The sequence below is a fragment of the Mus musculus genome, chromosome 12 (genome assembly GCF_000001635.26).
Source record: "Mus musculus strain C57BL/6J chromosome 12, GRCm38.p6 C57BL/6J".
NCBI classification, from domain to species: Eukaryota; Metazoa; Chordata; class Mammalia; order Rodentia; family Muridae; genus Mus; species Mus musculus.
Window position 1 is genome coordinate 69,128,057 of NC_000078.6, and position 18,685 is coordinate 69,146,741.

Consider the following 18,685-nt stretch of genomic DNA (forward strand, 5'->3'; position numbering starts at 1 on the left):
AAAGGCATGCTGAAGATTAAAACACATGATTATAAATTATGAATCCCTTTGAAAGGCTTGTTTGTTGACTGAACAGGGCTAAGGAGAGTCTCTGAGTCAACAGAAACTTGCAAAAACTGAAAAGGAAAAAGACATATATGCATGTATGCACACACCCTGTGTATACCTGTGTAAGCACACATGTGCACACATAATATTAAAGAACTGTGGAATAGTCACAAGCTCCCTGGCTTTCCAAACCGCAGTCTAATTCCTAGATTTCGAAATGACTTTCTGTTTCCCTGCAAAGTCTGGTCTCCTGGTCTCAGTCACTCGGACCACCTGCTGCTGTTATTGAAGAGAGCAGAGTTTCAAGGATCCAGCCTCAGTGGTATGCCCCTGGCCAAGGAAAATGGAAAGAGACATAAGAAAGGAAATGACGTGAACTCCAGACTCAAATTCTCCTGAGGTTACAAACCGTAGCTCCCTGAACAAGCCCCTTCTCTGATGAGGAGCCTACAGAATGTTGCGTTAGCTGTCAGACTTGAGGCAACTTGTTACACAGCAATAACTAGCTAGTAATGTGGAAAGACAATGAAATCCCAGATATCAGCGGCTTGGTTCAAAAACAAAGAAGAATCACAAAGAGTAAGAGGAAAGTGGAGTAGGGTGGAATTACTGGAAAAGCACTAGGAGAAGCAAAGGGAGACACGCAACTGTCAGCATGCCAATATAAAAAAAAAGAAAAGAGGGGCTGGAGAGATGGCTCAGCGGTTAAGAGCACTGACTGCTCTTCCTAAGTCAGTTCCCAGCAACCACATGGTGGCTTATAACCATCTATAATGAGATCTGGTGCCCTATTCTGGCCTGCAGGCATACATACAGGAAGAACGCTCTGTGCATAATAAATAAATCTTTTTTATGGAAAACTCTATTAAAACTTGGTTTCTGGGCTGGTGAGATGGCTCAGGGGGTAAGAGCACTGACTGCTCTTCCAAAGGTCCTGAGTTCAAATCCCAGCAACCACATGGTGGCTCACAACTACCTGTAATGAGATCTGTCTGAAGACAGCTACAGTGTACTTATTTATAATAATAAATAAATCTTTGAGCTGGAGAGAGTGGGGTTGACCAGAGCGAGCAGAGGTCCTAAATTCAATTCCCAACAACCACATCAAGGCTCACAACCATCTGTATAGCTACAGTGTACTCATATACATAAAATAAATAAATAAATCTTAAAAAAAAAAAACTCAGTTTCTAAGGTCCCTGAAACATCCAAACCAGGAGAAACTTAACTATTAGCCAGATGCAAAGTGTCACTATTAAGAGGGAGACAGAAAGTCTTTTTCTAGGAAAAACAGAAAAAGAAAACAACTAGGCTTAAAAAAAAAATCAGAATTTAATCTTCAGTCTCCTGTGACCTGAATAAGGCGTTCCAGACAATGCAAACTCTTTGAACTAATCCAGAGTCACTCTTTCTGGTCAGCTGACTGTATAAACTAGTAAGATGCTGTTGCGAGTTCAATCTTAGCTAGAGGAATTTCAGTAAACTTTCTGAAGTCATTACACATTAATAGGTTCCCTGGAAATTCTCCAGTGTTTCACTTTTCCAAGGTAGTCCTGTAGCTTCCTTCCCAAAATTGCAACGGCTCCGGCTCCGTAGTGACCCCATGTGTCGCCCTGGCAGTGTGATGTGGCAAAGCTGGGGGTGCGGGGGGTGGACGGGAGGGTGGGGGATGGGACTTGGATTCTGGTTCCAGCATTGTCTAATCAGTCCAATGTCCTCAACCAAGACGTTCTACTTCTGGAATGTTCTTATTTGACAAACATGGCTGGCAATGCCATCCTTCACAGCCCTGACGTCAAGGTAAATAACAGATGGAAGAGCACTTGGCAAACTATAAAGCGCAGTGCAAACTGGGGGGGGGGGGGGGGGGGGGTCCTTTTAGCAGCCATGTTTTCGGAGAAGGCCGCCTCTCAGCTAGGGGCAACCCTTCAGTCAGTTTAGATCTCTCAAGGGATGCTTCTCTCTAGCGCCTCCTCCTGCTTTAAGCATAGCAATCTCCACACCCCTCTTCTTTCACCGGTGCTAACCTCTGCTCCTCCCCTGCGGTTCACAAGGTCACTTCTGCCTTCTCCCACAGCTGAGAGGGCTCCCCGACTTTCTCGTCACCCCCTCTCCACTTTCCTTTTCAGAGAAGACATTTCCCACTAATAAATGCACCGGCCCTGTCCTTGAGGAAAGCATTGTAGACTCGTCCTGTTTTCATTTTCCTGAGAAAGGGCCACCCGCAGAGTGCGGACTCATTCTCCACAGGACTGCAAACCGTAAATATCAGCTCGAAATTAGCAGGGCTCCTGTGAGCCTGGGGCACCGAGAACCAGGAAAACTCAGACTCTACCCAACGCCCTCTCATTCTCCTAAAGCTCTGTATTCCCCCGTGTGCTAAATTTCAAAAGGTCGTTCTTGCTTCCCTCAAGCCTACACCCCTTCCCCCAGGGAGATATTTGGTGATTAAGAGCACTGGTTTCAAAACTGACTGGGACACCGGGGGCAAATGACTTGACTTCTCTGAGATTTCGGTTTCCCGTGAGAATAATGGCGCCTGCTTTGCGGTCCTATGTGCATTACTTCCTTTTCCTGCTCTGTGATCAAATACTAGACAAGAAGCAACTTATGGAAGGCTTTACGCCAGCTATGTGGGGGCGTGGTCCATGATGGCAGGGAGGGCGCAGCTGCCCCTCCCTCACCTCCCTGCAGTCAGGAAGCACGGACCAATGGATGTTGGTGCTCAGCGAACATTCTCCCTTTTACGAAATTCCAGTTCCATGGGAAGATGCTTCCCACACTGAGGGTGGGTCTCCTACCTCAGTTTACCCAATCTACAAACTCCTTTATAAACATGCCCAGAGGCTTGTCTCCAACTTGATTACTGATCCTGTCAAACTGACAATCAGAGTCAACCATCATATCGATTAAGCATTAAAAAGAACAATGCTACATGACAGGCTTTAAAATATGCATTGACCGATGAACCTACAACTGTTAACTAGCAAACAAGCCCTAACTGCTGCCCACAAGGCTTCGGTCCCCCTCTCAATTTAGCCTAGCTCCTGTCCTCATAACCCCTTCTTGACCTTGGAACAACTCCCTTCCTTCCCACTACGCCCACATTAGAGCCTGGCTTCTCGGCAAAGCATGAATTCGCTAGCTTGTGTCTCCACTACACGCTCACTGCATCTCTCATAGCTTGTGTCTCCACTATGCATTCACAACTCACCCTATACTTCCTTACACAGAGAGGTAAGGACTGTTCTGTCCCTGGTCTGGTTTGGTGCAAGCATTTTATATTGCCAATGTTGTTATTTGCTATCAGTACTCACCAAAAGACTTCCACCCCGACCACGAATGTGAATGCTGAATCTTTTTTGGGGTTTCCTGGTTTCATTGAGATAAGGTCTCACACGTGTAGGCTAGCCTGACCTCAAACAGTCAGAGGGCCTCCTGCTTCAACCTCCCAAGTATTAAAATTACAAACATGAACTACTATATTCAGCAAACACCGAGACTCCTAAATGTTAAGCCCATTCAGTAAATAGCAAGGAAGGTAGAAACGTTGGTTGGCTGGTTGGTTTTGAGACAGGACCTCACAATGTAGACCAGGTTGGCCTCAAATCACAGATTCGCCTGCCTCTGCTTCCCTGGCGAAAAGTGTCATTTTAAAGGCCAAACAATTGCCCAGGCTTCGCCTGCAACGCACTTTGATTTCTAGGTGCAGTTCTAATACAGCTTTGTCAGTAAACTCATCAGGAAAAGAAATAATGTAAGAGAGACAATCTTGAGACGATAAACCATCAGATTTTAATTAAGGCGACGGCAACTGGCTGGAATCAGTAAATGTGTACCGGGGAATCTTGATCTTTAAAACAAGGTTGGAGTAAGGTTAGTCTGAGTGATTGGTGAGCAACTTAATCCCCAAAGTCACTTGTTAATAATATTTAGAGGTGGGAACTTTAAGGCGAGATGAGGTCATAAAGGCTAAATTGTGGATTAATGGGTTCTTCCTAATGATGGAATGTTTAAAAAAAAAAAAAAGCCAGCGCTGTCTCTCAGCTGTGCGGTGATGCCTTGCGCCACCTTGTGGCTCTGCGGAGTTCCTATAGTAACGAAGTCCTCCACCAAATGCTGCCCTTCCACGCTGAACTTCTCAGCTTCAGGAACTGGCAAATGAATAAACCTTCATTCCTTACAAATTACCCAGGGTTTTGTATCTCCTGTCATAGCGCAGAAAGCAAACCGAGTCAGTAAAGTTGAAAGAGGGGGTTGGCAACGGACAATAGGAAAGGCTGCCTTTACACAGGAGTGGAGCCTTCAACGGCCCAAGGATGAGTTTTCAGGGCCCCACAAACAACAGCAGGGCTCTAGAAGGGAGAGACAGTCCCTTAATCTCTTTTAGACCCTATTTAAAGAGACTAAATCGGGGTTAGTCTCAAAAGCAAGGTCAAAAAGAAAGCCTAGAATCCAGGCATGGGGGCATATGCGTGTAATTTAGCCCTCAAGAAACCAAGGCAGGAGAATAGAGAGTTTACAGTTAGATTTTATAGTATAAACTTGTCTCAAAAAAATAAAAGAGAGGTCTAACCACAAAAAAAAATGGCCCCAAAATTAACTAACCTAGGCTCATATGGGCTCACAAAGATGATTAACTGGATAATCAGGAAACCTGTGTGGGCGTGACCTAGGACCTCTGCATATGTTATTGGTGTATAGCTTGGTATTCTTGTGGGACATCTAACCGTGGGAGCAGGGGCTATCTCTGACTGTTTTGCCTGCCTTTTGGACCCTTTTCCTCTTCTTGGTTTGCCATGTCCAGCCTTAGTATGAGAGGAGGAGCCTAATCTTATTGCAAGTTGGGATGCCGTGTTTGGTTGATATCCCTGGGAGGCCTGACCTTTTCTGCAGAGAAGGAGTGGATCTGTGGGAGAGGAGGGAACAGAGACTGTGAGGAGAGGAAGGAGGGGAAACCGTGGTCAAGATGTAATATATGACAGAAGAATATATGTGTGTGTGTGTGTGTGTGTGTGTGTGTGTATGTATGTATATATGCATATATATATATACATATACATATATATGCCAATATCCTTACCCAAGGATGTCACCCCCATGCATTTGCTGACTACTAAAAAGACGTTTCTCTTGCAATTAGACACTGAAGTTTTAAGTGTGAGCACGGTTCGCAGATCGAACAATTACCAAATGCAGCTAGTGCTAAGCCGACCTGCCGTGGTGATATTTAACTGGTACTGAGAGTCAAAAGACCAATGGCCAGTGAGACTTTCAAAAGGGAGTCAACCTACTTTGAACTTCAAAGCTGGAAAGGACTTACGTTCCAGGTCAGCTTCCTCCAGCAAAACTGGTGTGCACATAGGCAGCTTCACCAGTTTGGGGATGCCTCAATACTGGTGAGGTGTCAGAGTCAAAAGTCAGTGTGTAGCAAAACGCCATTTTAGAGAGACTTCCTCCACAGGTCTCAGCCAGCATAAACCATGGTTGTTACAGACTGAACTGTGAACCACCACAAACAGCTTCTCCCTACCCGCCCAAATCTACATGCTAAGTCCCCAACTGCCAGGGTGACTGTATTGGAAGTCAGGACCTTTGAAGAAATAAGGAAAGCTAACTATGGTCTAAAGGGTAGGCTCCTGGTCCTACAGAACTGGTATATATTCTGGGGATCAGAATTGTGGCCTCTCTCTGTCTCGGTCTCTGTGTGTGTGTGTGTGTGTGTGTGTGTGTGTGTGTGTGTGTGTGACCTCTCTTCTCTCCTTCCTTCTCTTCTCCCTCCTCCCTCCCTCCCCACCCTCTCTGTATACACTTATGAAAGTGCCCTAGCAACTAAGCCTGTTGTTGCTGCTGCTGCTGCTGTTGTTGGAGATAGTGTCCTCCTATATAGTTCACGCTGACCTTCAACTCACAGTCCTCCTGCCTCTACCTCCCCAAGTGCTGGGATTACAGGTGTGTACCACCATGCCCAGTAAGCTGGTCTTGATCATAAAAGAAGCCAGCGGTAAATGCCCACTCAGAGGAAAAGCCCATCTGATGATACAAGTGTTAGAAATCAGCTGTCTGAAAGCCAGGGGAAGAGGCCTCACCAGAAACTAACCCTGGCGACACATTGGTCTGGAACTTGTAGCCTCCAGGACCTGTGAGAAAATAAATTTCTCTCTAAGCCACTTTATCTGTGGTATTCTACTATGGCAGCTGGGATAAGCTAATGCAGGGGCCTAATTAATAACTGTGCCACACATTCAAACATTACCACACAGAAATAGAGGCAGACAGAGAGAGACAGAGCCAAAGAGACAGAGAAAGGCTTCTCAGTAAAGAAGAGGAGACTGGACAGTCTTAGCTAGTCCTTAAAGAAATCTTTTTTAATGCCTTTTTAAAAAGAATCGGTATGTGTGTGTGTGCATGCGTGCGTGCGTGTGTGTGTGTGTGTGTGTTCGAGTGCAGAGGTCAGAGAACAGCTAGAGGAGTTGTCTTTTACCCCGAGGGTCCCAGGGACTGAACCCTGGTTGTCAGACTCGATAGCCAGCATCTCTACCTCTAAGCCGTCTCACTGGCCCCCAGAATTCTTTTGATAGCCCCCAGGCTGGAGGACGGGATGTGCCTGAATCCTTCTCACACTGATCATTTTTATCCCATCTGAACAGTTTTTAATAGTACAAAGGTGATTTCTCTAGGATATTAACATATACAGATTGACAAGCAAGTACGAGTCGCCTACGACACAGAACACTAGGACACAGGGAGCAAAGAGAAAGATGTCGGGCAGGGTGTGGTGGCGCACGCCTTTGAGCCCAGCACTTGGGAGGCAGAGGCAGGCAGATTTCTGAGTTCAAGGCCAGCCTGGTCTACAAAGTGAGTTCCAGGATAGTCAGGGCTACACAGAGAAACCCTGTCTCGAAAACCAAAAAAAAAGAAAGAAAGAAAGAGAGAGAGATGTCACCTCCCTGTGCCCCAGCAATGAAAAGAGTCAGGAATTGTGGCTCCCTTTCTCATCAGAAGCCCCACCCTCCCTGCACAACAGATCATTACTTCCAGACGTCCCTAGTTCAACAGAGCCCTAGATCTCTGAGTGTTTGGAGAATGAACAACTATTTCTATTTTGTCTAATTTTAATATGTTTCAATTCCAAGGATATGGTTTCTTTCCCATTATTCTATTGAAAGATCTATGATAATCAAGTTTAAAAGCTTTATTTTGGATCACAATCCTGAAAGTGAACCCATTGCCCTGATGCCTAGGGTGAGGTAGCATCGTATCAAGGCAGAGGAAGATGCTTGTCCCGGCAGCCAGGCAGCACATCCTTTTTGAGGGCACACTCCCAGCAACTGCTCCTCACTTGAAATGATGACTCCAAAACACAGGCTGTGCTCTGAGCCTCCAAATGGTAGGCTGTAGATCAGCATTTCCAGGTCTCCTTTTCAGCTTCAGTTCACTTGAAAGACTAGCTCACATAAACCATCAAAACACTTACATTCACCCATGTGTGCTTCTCTGTTTACCAACCTAAGTTAGCACACAAAGCAACAGGTCCCATTATGGCATCTCCTGTATGTATGTGTTATTATGCTTTATTTTGATTCATTGCCCTTCACAATGATCCCTGTCTCCCCTCCCCACTCATTTGTTATAAAGGATGCAGATTCTCAAGCAGATAGGAGAGGTGCGCAAGTCAGGATGAAATGGACGGCAGGGAGATTGCATCCATGGTCAATTGTACTGGCTAGTTTTGTGTCAACTTGACACAACTGGAGTTATCACAGAGAAAGGAGCTTCAGTTGAGGAAATGCCTCCATGAGATCCAACTGTAAGGCATTTTCTCAATTAGTGATCAAGGGGGAAAGGCCCCTTGTGGGTGGGACCATCTCTGGGTGGGTTCTATAAGAGAGCAGGCTGAGCAAGCCAGAGGAAGCAAGCCAGTAAAGAACATCCCTCCATGGCCTCTGCATCAGCTCCTGCTCCCTGCCCTGCTTGAGTTCCAGTCCTGACTTCCTTGGTGATGAATAGCAGTATGGAAGTGTAAGCTGAATAAACCCTTTCCTCCCCAACTTGCTTCTTGGTCCTGATGTTTGTGCAGGAAGAGAAACCCTGACTAAGACAGTCATCTATAAACCAAGTTTAACAATGCACAGCTTTAATCCCAGCACTCAGGAGGCGGAGGTGGACAGATTTCTGTGAGTTTGAAGCCAGCCTGATCTACCTAGAGAGACATAAGTTCCAGGACATCCTGGCTACACAGACAGAGAGACCCTGTCTCAAAGGAAAAAAAGAAAAAAACAAAGGCACCTCCTGGCGGTGTCTGGTTGTATGGGACTTCCTGGAACCACTACTTGGGTTTATAAGTGAGACCTCACAGCACAGGTTCGGCTGATTAATGTCTGGTCATTGGTGGCTGGAAAGTTGGTTCTACAGTCAAGAGCTCCTGCTGCTCCTTCAGAGGATCCAAGTTTGGTTTCCAGCACTCATGTCCGGTAGCTCACAACCCCTGTAATCTCCACTTCTAGAGGATCCCACTTCTACAGGATCTGACAGTCTCTATGGACTTCACAGGTTCCCACACACATGTGACATAGAGACAGATACACGGAGAAGTCCACAGGTACCCATAGACACATATAAACATAAAATCATGAAAATAAATATTTTTTTAAATATTAGTCATTAATCACAACAGCCTTCAGCACTTCTCCCCTCCTGTACGTTGAGGAGGGAAGATAAATGCTCCAACCCTCTAAGGACAGAAGAGTCCCTCCCCTCCCCCACCCTCAATCTGTCCAGTCACTCTCAGTCACCAGCCATTTCATTGGGTTACAAAAACATCCATCACTTAAGGGCTGGAGAGATGGCTCAGCAGCTAAGAGTACTTCTAGAGGACGCAAGTTCAATTCCCAGCATCTACATGGCAGCTCACAACCATCCATAATCCAGCTACAAGAGATTTGGCACCCTCATACAGACAAGCAATACATATTAAAAAATAAAATACAGGGCTGGCGAGATGACTCAGAGGGTAAGAGCACTGACTGCTCTTCCAAAGGTCCTGAATTCAAATCCCAGCAACCACATGGTGGCTCACAACCACCCGTAATGAGATCTGACACCCTCTTCTGGTGCATCTGAAGCCAGCTACAGTGTACTTACATATAATAATAAATAAATCTTTGGGCCAGAGCAAGCAGAGTTGACCAGAGTGAGCAAGACAGAGGTCTTAAAAATTCAATTTCCAACAACCACATGAAGGCTCATAACCATCTGTACAGCTACAGTGTATTCACATACATAAAATAAATAAATAAATCTTAAAAATAAAATAAAACAAAATACACATACATATAAAATAAAAAAAGAAATAAATCCTTAAAAAAAAAAAGTCCATCACTTGAGTGGTAGGGTTTTAGGAGCTATGTGCTAGGGCCTAAAAGCATAGACCAAATGTGCATTTCTTTTTTTTTTTTTCTTTTTTTAAATTAACTATAACTTCTTTTTTTTTAAGATTTATTTATTTCATATATATGAGTATACCATTGCTCTCTTCAGACACACCAGAAGAGAGCATCAGATCCCATTACAGATGGTTGTGAGCCACCATGTGGTTGCTGGGAATTGAACTCAGGACCTTCGGAAGAGCAGTCAGTGCTCTTAACCGCTGAGCTGTCTCTCCAGCCCAAATGTGCATTTCTTAATGTATCATAATATCACAGCAGTCAGTTCTCACAATGACACAGCAGTTCTGCAGCACAGTATTGTGAACCTCACATTTTCTAATAAATAAAAGAAAGGTCCAGAGAAATTATACAATACAGCCAAAGTCACCAGACCCCGGTAGGCTGAACGTAAAGCATTGAGCAACTGCTATAGTCACTGGCAGTTTTCTTGCTTTTAATCCAATATCTTTGTTGGTACCCTGATAATGCAAAGGAGCTGATGCACACTCCTCAGTAAAGCAGGAGGGTCAAAAGTTCTAAGCCAATCTGGACTACACTTACCCAGAGTGATCAAATAGGTTCGTGATCCCAGTACTGAGGAAGCTGAAGCAGGGCATGTCAACGTTGAGGCTAGCCTGTGCTAAATAGCAAAACTGTCCATATAGCAAGGAAGAAAGAGAGAAAACAAGAAACTAGGAGGAGACTCCCTATCCTGGCCTCTGCAAACTCCCCATCTCCAATAAACCCTGTCATTTTTTTAAAAAGATTTGATTTCTTTATATGAGTACACTGTAGCTGTCTTCAGGCACACCAGAAAAGGGCATCAGATCCCATTACAGACGGTTGTAAGTACCATGTAGTTGCTGGGAATTTAACTCAGGACCTCAGGAAGAACAGTTAGTGCTCTTAACACTGAGCCATCTCTTCAGCCCCTATTCTCCTCCTCCTCCTCTTCCTCCTCCTCCTCCTTCTTCTTCTGTTTTTTTTTTGTTGTTGTTGTTGTTGTTGTTTTTGGGTTTTTTTGGGTTTTTGAGACAGGGTTTCTCTGTGTAGCCCTGGCTGTCCTAGAACTCACTCTGTACCCCAGGCTGGCCTCAAACTCAGAAATCTGCCTGCCTCTGCCTCCCAAGTGCTGGTGGGATTAAAGGCGTGAGCCACCACACTCATTCTTCTTTTTTTTTTTAACACTTATTTATTTATTATATGTAAGTACAATGTAGCTGTCTTCAGACACCCCAGAAGAGGGCATTAGATCTCATTACAGATGGTTGTGAGCCATCATGTGGTTGCTGGGATTTGAACTCACGACCTTCAGAAGAGCAGTCGGGTGCTCTTACCCACTGAGCCATCTCACCAGCCCCTCATTCTTCTTTTTAATTAATGTTTTACATTAGCTGATTCCTAACTCTTTAAGAACTCTCATGCATGGAGTAGGTTATAATTATCAAATCTGTGATATAAAAAAATTTTTCTGACTTGAACCTTTTAAAATATGTTTAGCCAGGCAGTTGTGGCACACGCCTTTAATCCCAGCACTCAGGAGGCAGAGGCAGGCAGATTTCTGAGTTCAAGGCCAGCCTGGTCTACAAAGTGAGTTCCAGGACAGCCAGGGATATAAAGAAAAAACCCTGTCTCAAAAAAACTAAATAAATAAATAAATAAATAAATAGTCTTTTTTAACCATCAAATTAAAGTACCTCTTTTCTATAATTCTTATAAGCAAGAATGCTCGTTCTCTCTCCTCTCTCTCTTCTCTCTCTCTCTCCCTCTCTCTCTCTCTCTCTCTCTTCTCTCTCTCTCTCTCATTCAAGGGCTCAGCTTCTCTCTGCAACAGCATGCAAAGCTTTTAGCTGTGTGATCGCTCTGCCATCTAGCTTCCTAAGCTCATATAGTTTTTCCTGAGATTCTCCTGGGCCATGTTAGCACTAAGCATTACTTTGGTGTAAAGTATATTGTTTCAGAGCACCTAACAAATGTCCAATTGTGCTGGAGAGAAATCGCAATAACAGGATGCATCATCTCTCCACCACAAGAAACAGACCTTATTTGAAAGGTCAATCTATAGTGTTGTTAGTTGTGATTTCTTCTTGTTAAATAAAGGTCAATAGAACAGCACACCTTTTCCCCCAAGAATCTAGGATGCAGATTTGGGACTTAAACCTCACAGGTTGATGTGAAAGACTAGCAAACCAAATTGAGTACCCACCACCCTTTTGCTGTTTGACGAATCATGCGCATTTACTTGAAAAGGCAAAGTGTTTCCTAGTAGTCTGTGTCTGACTGACCAACCCTGCTACTCTTAAATCACCAAGCATAACAATTATAATAGAAATTAAATATAATAGAAGCCTGATGTGAGTAGCCTGCCCAGCCACCTGAGGCCATGGTGACGTCCCAGCCCATGCTGCCACCAAGGACCGACCGTGTTGGGGTCTGTGACCATGCAGCCATAGGGGTCAGTGTCGATGTCCATTGTTCATATTACTACCAAAGGCTATATGGGCATCCCTGGTCTAGGCTGTCCCACCCCCTCACCAGCTGCAGCACTCTGGAGAGTGAACCCTGCTCCTTGCCTGGGCAGCATCTGGTGGCAGGGTCAAGGGTGAGCCGGCACCAAGGGCATGAGCCAGGGAGAGCTGCAGTGGCATAGGCCAGGGAGAAATCCCCTCCATCCCGCCTCACCCCTCCCTACCTGGGACATTCGAGAGGGCTTGCCTATGGCCATGAGAGCAGGAGACCTGGCCCAACCCTTTGCCAGCTGTAACATTGGGTGAGCTAGTCAGGGCAGTGCTGAAGAGCTCGCCCTAGTGGTGTGGGTTCAGGAGAGCTGGGGGGCTGACCAACTCAGCTACCTCCCAGGCCCAGATCTAGGGCTTTGAGTTGGCCTGCCCCAGCATCTACCTGATCTAAGAACTGCTGTAGCACGGTCATGAAAACCCAATGCTGCAGCATCTCTGTGACACAGGGCAACAACAGGATATCTCAGAGTCCCGGTGAGGATCCCATAGCAGATGATGGTGTAGCAGGAGTCAGGAGCCTTGAACCCAGACCAGTGACTCACTGTAATGGATATTTGCAAGAAAAGATGTGTGGAAAAATGGGTACACTCTGGGACACACTACAGCTTCCACATCAAGAATTTGTTTGTTTGTTTGTTTTAATTTTTTTATTTTCTTTTGGTAGGGGAGGTTGCAAGGCTGGAGGATGAATATGAAGGGAGGGGGAGATGAGTGGGATCAGAGTGCATAATGTGAAATTCACAAAAAAAAAATAAAATAAAAAATAAGAAGCTAAAAAACAAAAACAAACAAAAAAACAAAAACAAACACTTATAAAAGATTAGGTCAAAAAAGATGACTGTTTATGAAGAAAACCCCATATTGTTTATAGCACTGGCTGCTGGATGGTCTGCCGCTGCTGGGTTTTATTGTCCTTGAGCTTTTTATACCTGTGTAAATAACTGAAGGCAAGAAAAATCCCCATGTACAGGATATGCAAGTAGATTCCAATAACTGGAGAGATCATTCTATTTCCCCATATACATAGTTAAAGAAGAATATTCAGTGGTGTTTATTGAAAGCATAGCAAGGTAGACTTTATTCAGAATCACCGAGATAAATGCCACAAACTCTAGAGTGGGGTTGTGCACGGAGACGAGAGATTGATTCAGCCTCCACCACAGCACAGACTAGTGAGCATTTGTAGCCAAGGAACAGGCAGAGGTTACGTGATGGGAAATTAGCAAGGAGGTCTTCGAAGGCAAAGTGGATTCTGGGTAGACCAATAAGAGGATTCATGCTGATTTATACACAGGGTGATCAGCTACCATCGGGGGAAAAGAAAGAGATGGGGTTTGGTTTGGTTGTTTTAATTATTACCAGAGCTATAAATGATGGTTTATTTGCCTTTCCGAGCTTAGATCTTCTGCAGATAGAACTCCGGCTCCTTGTCTCTGAGCCATCTGCTCTGCCACACCGGCCTGGTCTTGAGGCAATGCAGACAAGAGGCTCGCCCTGCTGGAGCTGCTCCTCCAAAAGACTGCGGATTTTGCAGTCTTTTTCCTTTCGTTGTATTTCTTTGATCGTTTTCTTTGATCCTTTTTTGTTTAAAAACTCACTTCATCCTCAGGAATCACCTTGGCCCCTTTCTTGCCGCCCAGGGGCAGCACATAGTGGGACTCATAGCACCTGCTAGGACGACGTGCTGTCTGTCAATAAGCACAATGCAGCTGTTCACCAGGGTCTTGGTGCGAACAAGGTCATTATTAGACGCATTGTAGACAACATCAATGATCCTTGTTTTGTGAATACAACACTCAGAGCCCCAGGAAAAGTTTCCAACATCCAGTCTCAGGGCACGGTACTGCTTACTGCTTCCTCGAACTCGGACTGTGTATGTGGGTATGCAGCGAGGGCCAGTCTTAGTACTGGCAGCAGGCTGTCTGTCCCAGCTCGTATTTCCGCTTCTTGTGGTAGGACTTTCTCTTGCCGCCACTCTTGTGGCTCTTGTGCCAGTTGTCCGGAGAGATGCCCATCGCTCCGCGCAGGCTGGAAAGAAGTGCAAGGCTTCACGGTCCGGTTTCTAAAACCGAGATCAGGTATTAAAAGTGACCAAATAGGGACTGGAGAGATGGCTCGGTGGTCGAAAGAACTCCGAGACCCTCCTGCCTTGCCTCCCAAGTGCTGGGTTTAAAGGTATGTACCTCCACCGCCCAGCAATACAATTTTCAAAGTCATCAAAAATACATAGTTCATAAAGACATGAAATAAATTCACACCAAAGACTGAGAACAAATGTAGGTAAAATACCCTCATAGCCTTGGAGCAAGCAAAGAGTTCATAAACAAAATACAAAGCCAAAACATATCTACAAAAGAAAAAAAAAACACCAATATATTGGACTCCTTACAAACCAATAAACATTTTAAATTATCATTAATGAAAGTAAATAAATACTAATAAATACTAATGAGTCAGTGAGATGGTTGAGCAGATAAAGGCACCTTATGATCTGAATGAGATTCACTGGGACCCACATGGTAGAAGGAGAGAACCAATTCCCATGAGACAAGCTCACTGTGACACATGCGCGCGCGTGCACACACACACAATAAGGCAATAGATATAACATAAACCTTAAGATAGTGGCAAACCACAGTCTAAGAGAAAATACTCATACTCAATGCATGTATATATGATAAGTGTATACACAGAGACATGCACAAATAAGTAGATGTAACAAAATAAATAAAAATAACAATTTTTAAACAATTTTATCTAGGAGTGTAGCTCAGTGGTGGTGTGTTTGATTAGTACACACAAGGTTTCAGTGTTTGATCCCAAGCTCTACAAAAAAAAAGAGTTTTGACAGGCAATAATATCCCTACCCCATCCCTCATATGAATTTATCTCCCATGGAGGAATACCCTTGAATATCTGCTGCTCTGTATATTGTAAAAGGTCCTAGATGGTGTCTGGATTACAATTAGTTTTACTTTAGAGAAATCCATTGTCCCTTCCTGCTCTGGGGAATTATAGCCTTGTACTGTGAGATCAAGAACTCCCTGGCTTGAACCCGTAGCAGCTTATGACCTTCTGGGCGATACCCAGTATCTGCCTGGTGACTGGTCAGTGACTAACCAGCATTTACAAAGCTTTAAATCATAATCTCTCATTTGCATGCGTTTAAACGCTTTCAACAGCTCTCCCCGTAAATCCTGTTTGCCCACTACAATTTATTGACTGCTGGCTTTGTTCACTTTGACTTTCCCCACTGTGCCACCCTGAGATTCACTTCATCCTTTCCATGTTTAGAAGCAGCCAAAGAAATGCTAAGGCCCTATGTTTACAGGCCTAATACTCCTGGATCCGGAGCTCAAAACTGTGAAGGCCGACTAGAGCAAAGCAAACAGCAGCGGAAGTAGGGCTGATGGTAAGCAGAAACAGCAGGCGTGGGGGGCTGCACAAAATACTTATTCCACAATGTGTGGAGATGGTGCTCCCTGGAGCACATGCATCTGGAAGCCCTCCCTACACACCCTTCAGGATTCTGTAGCCATAGTGACTGCATTCATGGTGACCACTGCTAGGCAGAGTGCGCTGAGCCCGGGTTCTTCCTCCCACTGGGCCTGGCCTCCCCTCATGTGTTCAGATGCCTAGATGGCGACTCTTGTCTGGAGGCCGCAGACGTCAAGGCTCTGCACCATCCCAAACCACCCACACTTGGGAACTCATTTGGTACTTCCCAAACTTCAGTAAAGTGGCATCATTGTGTGCCTGCTTTATAAATGGCATTACTGTCTCCTAGAATCAGACTTCACTGACACACCCCAAACTTGGGTTCAATTGTGCTACATAGTATATATTCCCCCCACCCCCACCCCCATATGCTTTCTGTTACATAGTAACGAATTTCACTGGCCTTTCTGGCTGGTTCAAGGAAAGGAAATCTAAAATCACTGGAATGTCTGAGTCATGGCAGCATCTTTGTCATTTGGGCATCCCTTGAATCACAAGAGATGAGACAAAAACAAAAAACAAAACCCACAAACTAGCGGTGTGATTACAGGACTGAGGCTTAAATTAACCAAACTTTAAGGGATTGAGAAAAGAAGCCAGGCTTGGTGCCACACGACTTAAATCCCAGTGCTTGGGTGTTAAAGAGAGGCAAGTGGATCTCTGTGAGATCAAGGCCAGCCTGGTCTCACATAATAATCTCAAAATCTCAAAAGTAAATAAATAAAAAAGATTGAGAAAGGGGGAAGGAAAGGGAAATCAGATCTGTTACCTGGCTAATAATTCAACCATGCCCACATAATGGAACTCTAATAAAATGGTAGATGCTGAAGCATCCTGGAACGTTCAGTGTGCAGAAGCGGTAACAGATCTGAGTGATGTCACATGGAAGCTGTCTCGGGGAACCCCTCACGCCTCACTGTATGCCTCTCTTCATCTGGTTGGTCCTTGTTTGAATGCTTTAGAATGCAGCTGTAATTGTACTCAAGCCTGGGACCTATGAGAAACCTCCAACTTTGTAGCTAGCTGGTCACCTGTGACCCAGAGACTCCTGAAGTGCAGCTAACATCTAAAATGATGGCAGCCTTGCAGGAGACCATGCCTTTTAATTTGTGTGGTCCGTGCTAACTCTAGAAGTTAGTGTCCAAAGTGAGCTATAATGTATATGTTGATGTCAGAATACTTTCCAGATATAGCACATCACTTTTATGAAATGTTTTTTATGCTTGATTGGTATATTTTTCTACTTGTAAAAATTACTTATCTTGTGATGTGATGGAATACAAAATGTTTTCTAATAAAACTAATGGGATTTTTTTTTTTCACTTAACAGCTTTTATCTCAGTGGTAGAGTTTTCAGGAAGTAAGTAAAGAACATTAACAAGGAGTTGCTGCACTTAGAACACCTACAATAGTGGATCCAACTGAGAAGCAACTGGTGACATCATGCCCTACTCCCTTGACAATAGACACACAGCAGTACCTGGTTCCAAAATAAGACAATAAAAGCTCCTGGTGTGTTGTGGGAAATATTTTTAAAAAAGAACCTGCCAACTCTCAGTGGGGTCATGCATCCCTCATTAGCCATCTCAACACCTAATTACCCGGTACAATTAAGACTTTTAAGCTTACAGTTAACCAACTAGATTTATGTATTAATAATATCACATTTCACAAGAGGCCAATACAATAATTTCAGTGCCAGTTGATAATGATAAAACTTTAACCCAATTATTCTAACCTTTAGATAACACCATGTCTGCCTCCATTCTCGTTCTTCTCCCTACTCCCTCCTGTGACCTCTCTGTCCCCCAAACTCCTAGCTCCACCTCCCTTTTCCTGTCCAATCACAGGCCTGCCACTGCCCTAATGTGATTGGAGAGAGAAAATCCTGCAACACTGGTGCTGTGGGGTATCCTCGAGAAAAGACTGTTTGGATACGTGTTTAAACCAGTAAGAAGTCTTTATTAGCCTGTCAGCAACTACACGGGGTGTTCAGGATTGCAGTGTTAGCATTGAGCCTTTCTCAGGGTGAGCTTTTAAGCACAAAAACCATGTTCTGTGTTGACACACTTCAGTTAACAAAAACAGCTAAAAGCAGAAGCAAAAAGGAAAAGAAAAAAAAAGAAAAAAAAAAGCAAAGTTAGCACGTTTAGAGACTTTCCCCAACGATGGACTTTGATGGATTCTGTCTTTGTTTTGGTTTGACGGGTAGTGATATCTATGTGTTGAGTTTTACAGACTGAATGGTATTTCCACCCTGGGATCAGTTGTGCTAAGGTCTGGGCTGAGACGGAACATCCAACCACATGAGCAAAGATATCCAAAGGATCGAGATTATTGTTTGAGGCTCTTTTTTTATGCTGGTCTAGAGAAGGAGTCTGGTTACTAGAAGTATAGTGAGGGTGATTTTCTCTGTTTTGATTGGCAGATTATATCACATAGTCACTTTTTCTATTGTACATGTCCCTTTCTATAATCTGATTTTAATAATATGCATAGTCAATTATGCATAGGCATAAGATGGTAAGTAGAGGACTCTCCCTAAAAGTTTACTTGAAGGCATAGTTTTTGCTTACTGCACATGTACCCAAAACCAGTTCAGGCCAGATCAGTCTACTTTATATGATGCTCAGACATAATTGATTGAATAGAAAATGTCAATATGATTCAGTAGAAAATGTCAAAGTTTCATGGTCACTAAAAAGGTAAAAACGTATTCTATTTTTGAAGTCAGGTGTGTGCCCTGCTCAAGGCAGATGGGGGGCGGTGTTCCTAGGTTGCTAACAGATTGCTAGGAGCATCATTTAAGTGGGATGTAAAGGTCTGAGGCTGCCAACTATGTTGTTAGAGAAGGGGGGTTGTTTATAAGCCAAATAAAGTGGAGTCCCAAGTTCTTACACTATTCTCTATGCTTTGCTGCTTTCAAAGAAGAGAGAGACATATAGAGAGACAGACAGACAGACAGACAGACAGACAGACAGACAGATAACAACTGGGCAAACTCCAAATTCTGCATCTCCATGTCTGATGACAAAGCACTCTTCAGATCGCCAACTCCTTTCAGCCTTGATGACTGCAACAAATTGTCTCTTGGTCTGATTCCACTCCCTGTTGGCAGCTTTCCTCTGCAGATATCTAATGGCTCTGGCATCTTAACATCTTGGGGTATACAAAACAACTTCAACTTTACAG

At 44.2% G+C, this 18,685-nt stretch overlaps 1 long non-coding RNA gene and 1 pseudogene across 1 annotated transcript; one reads left to right on the forward strand and one right to left on the reverse strand.

Moving 5' to 3' along the window:
• Nucleotides 1–1,776: 1,776 nt before the first annotated feature.
• On the forward strand, nucleotides 1,777–17,020 carry Gm31447 (predicted gene, 31447). Its single transcript, NR_168640.1, has 3 exons — nucleotides 1,777–1,848; nucleotides 15,290–15,407; nucleotides 16,824–17,020. It is a non-coding gene; the product is annotated as a predicted gene, 31447 (long non-coding RNA).
• Gm15571 lies at nucleotides 13,374–14,094 on the reverse strand (annotated as a pseudogene).
• Nucleotides 17,021–18,685: the final 1,665 nt, after the last annotated feature.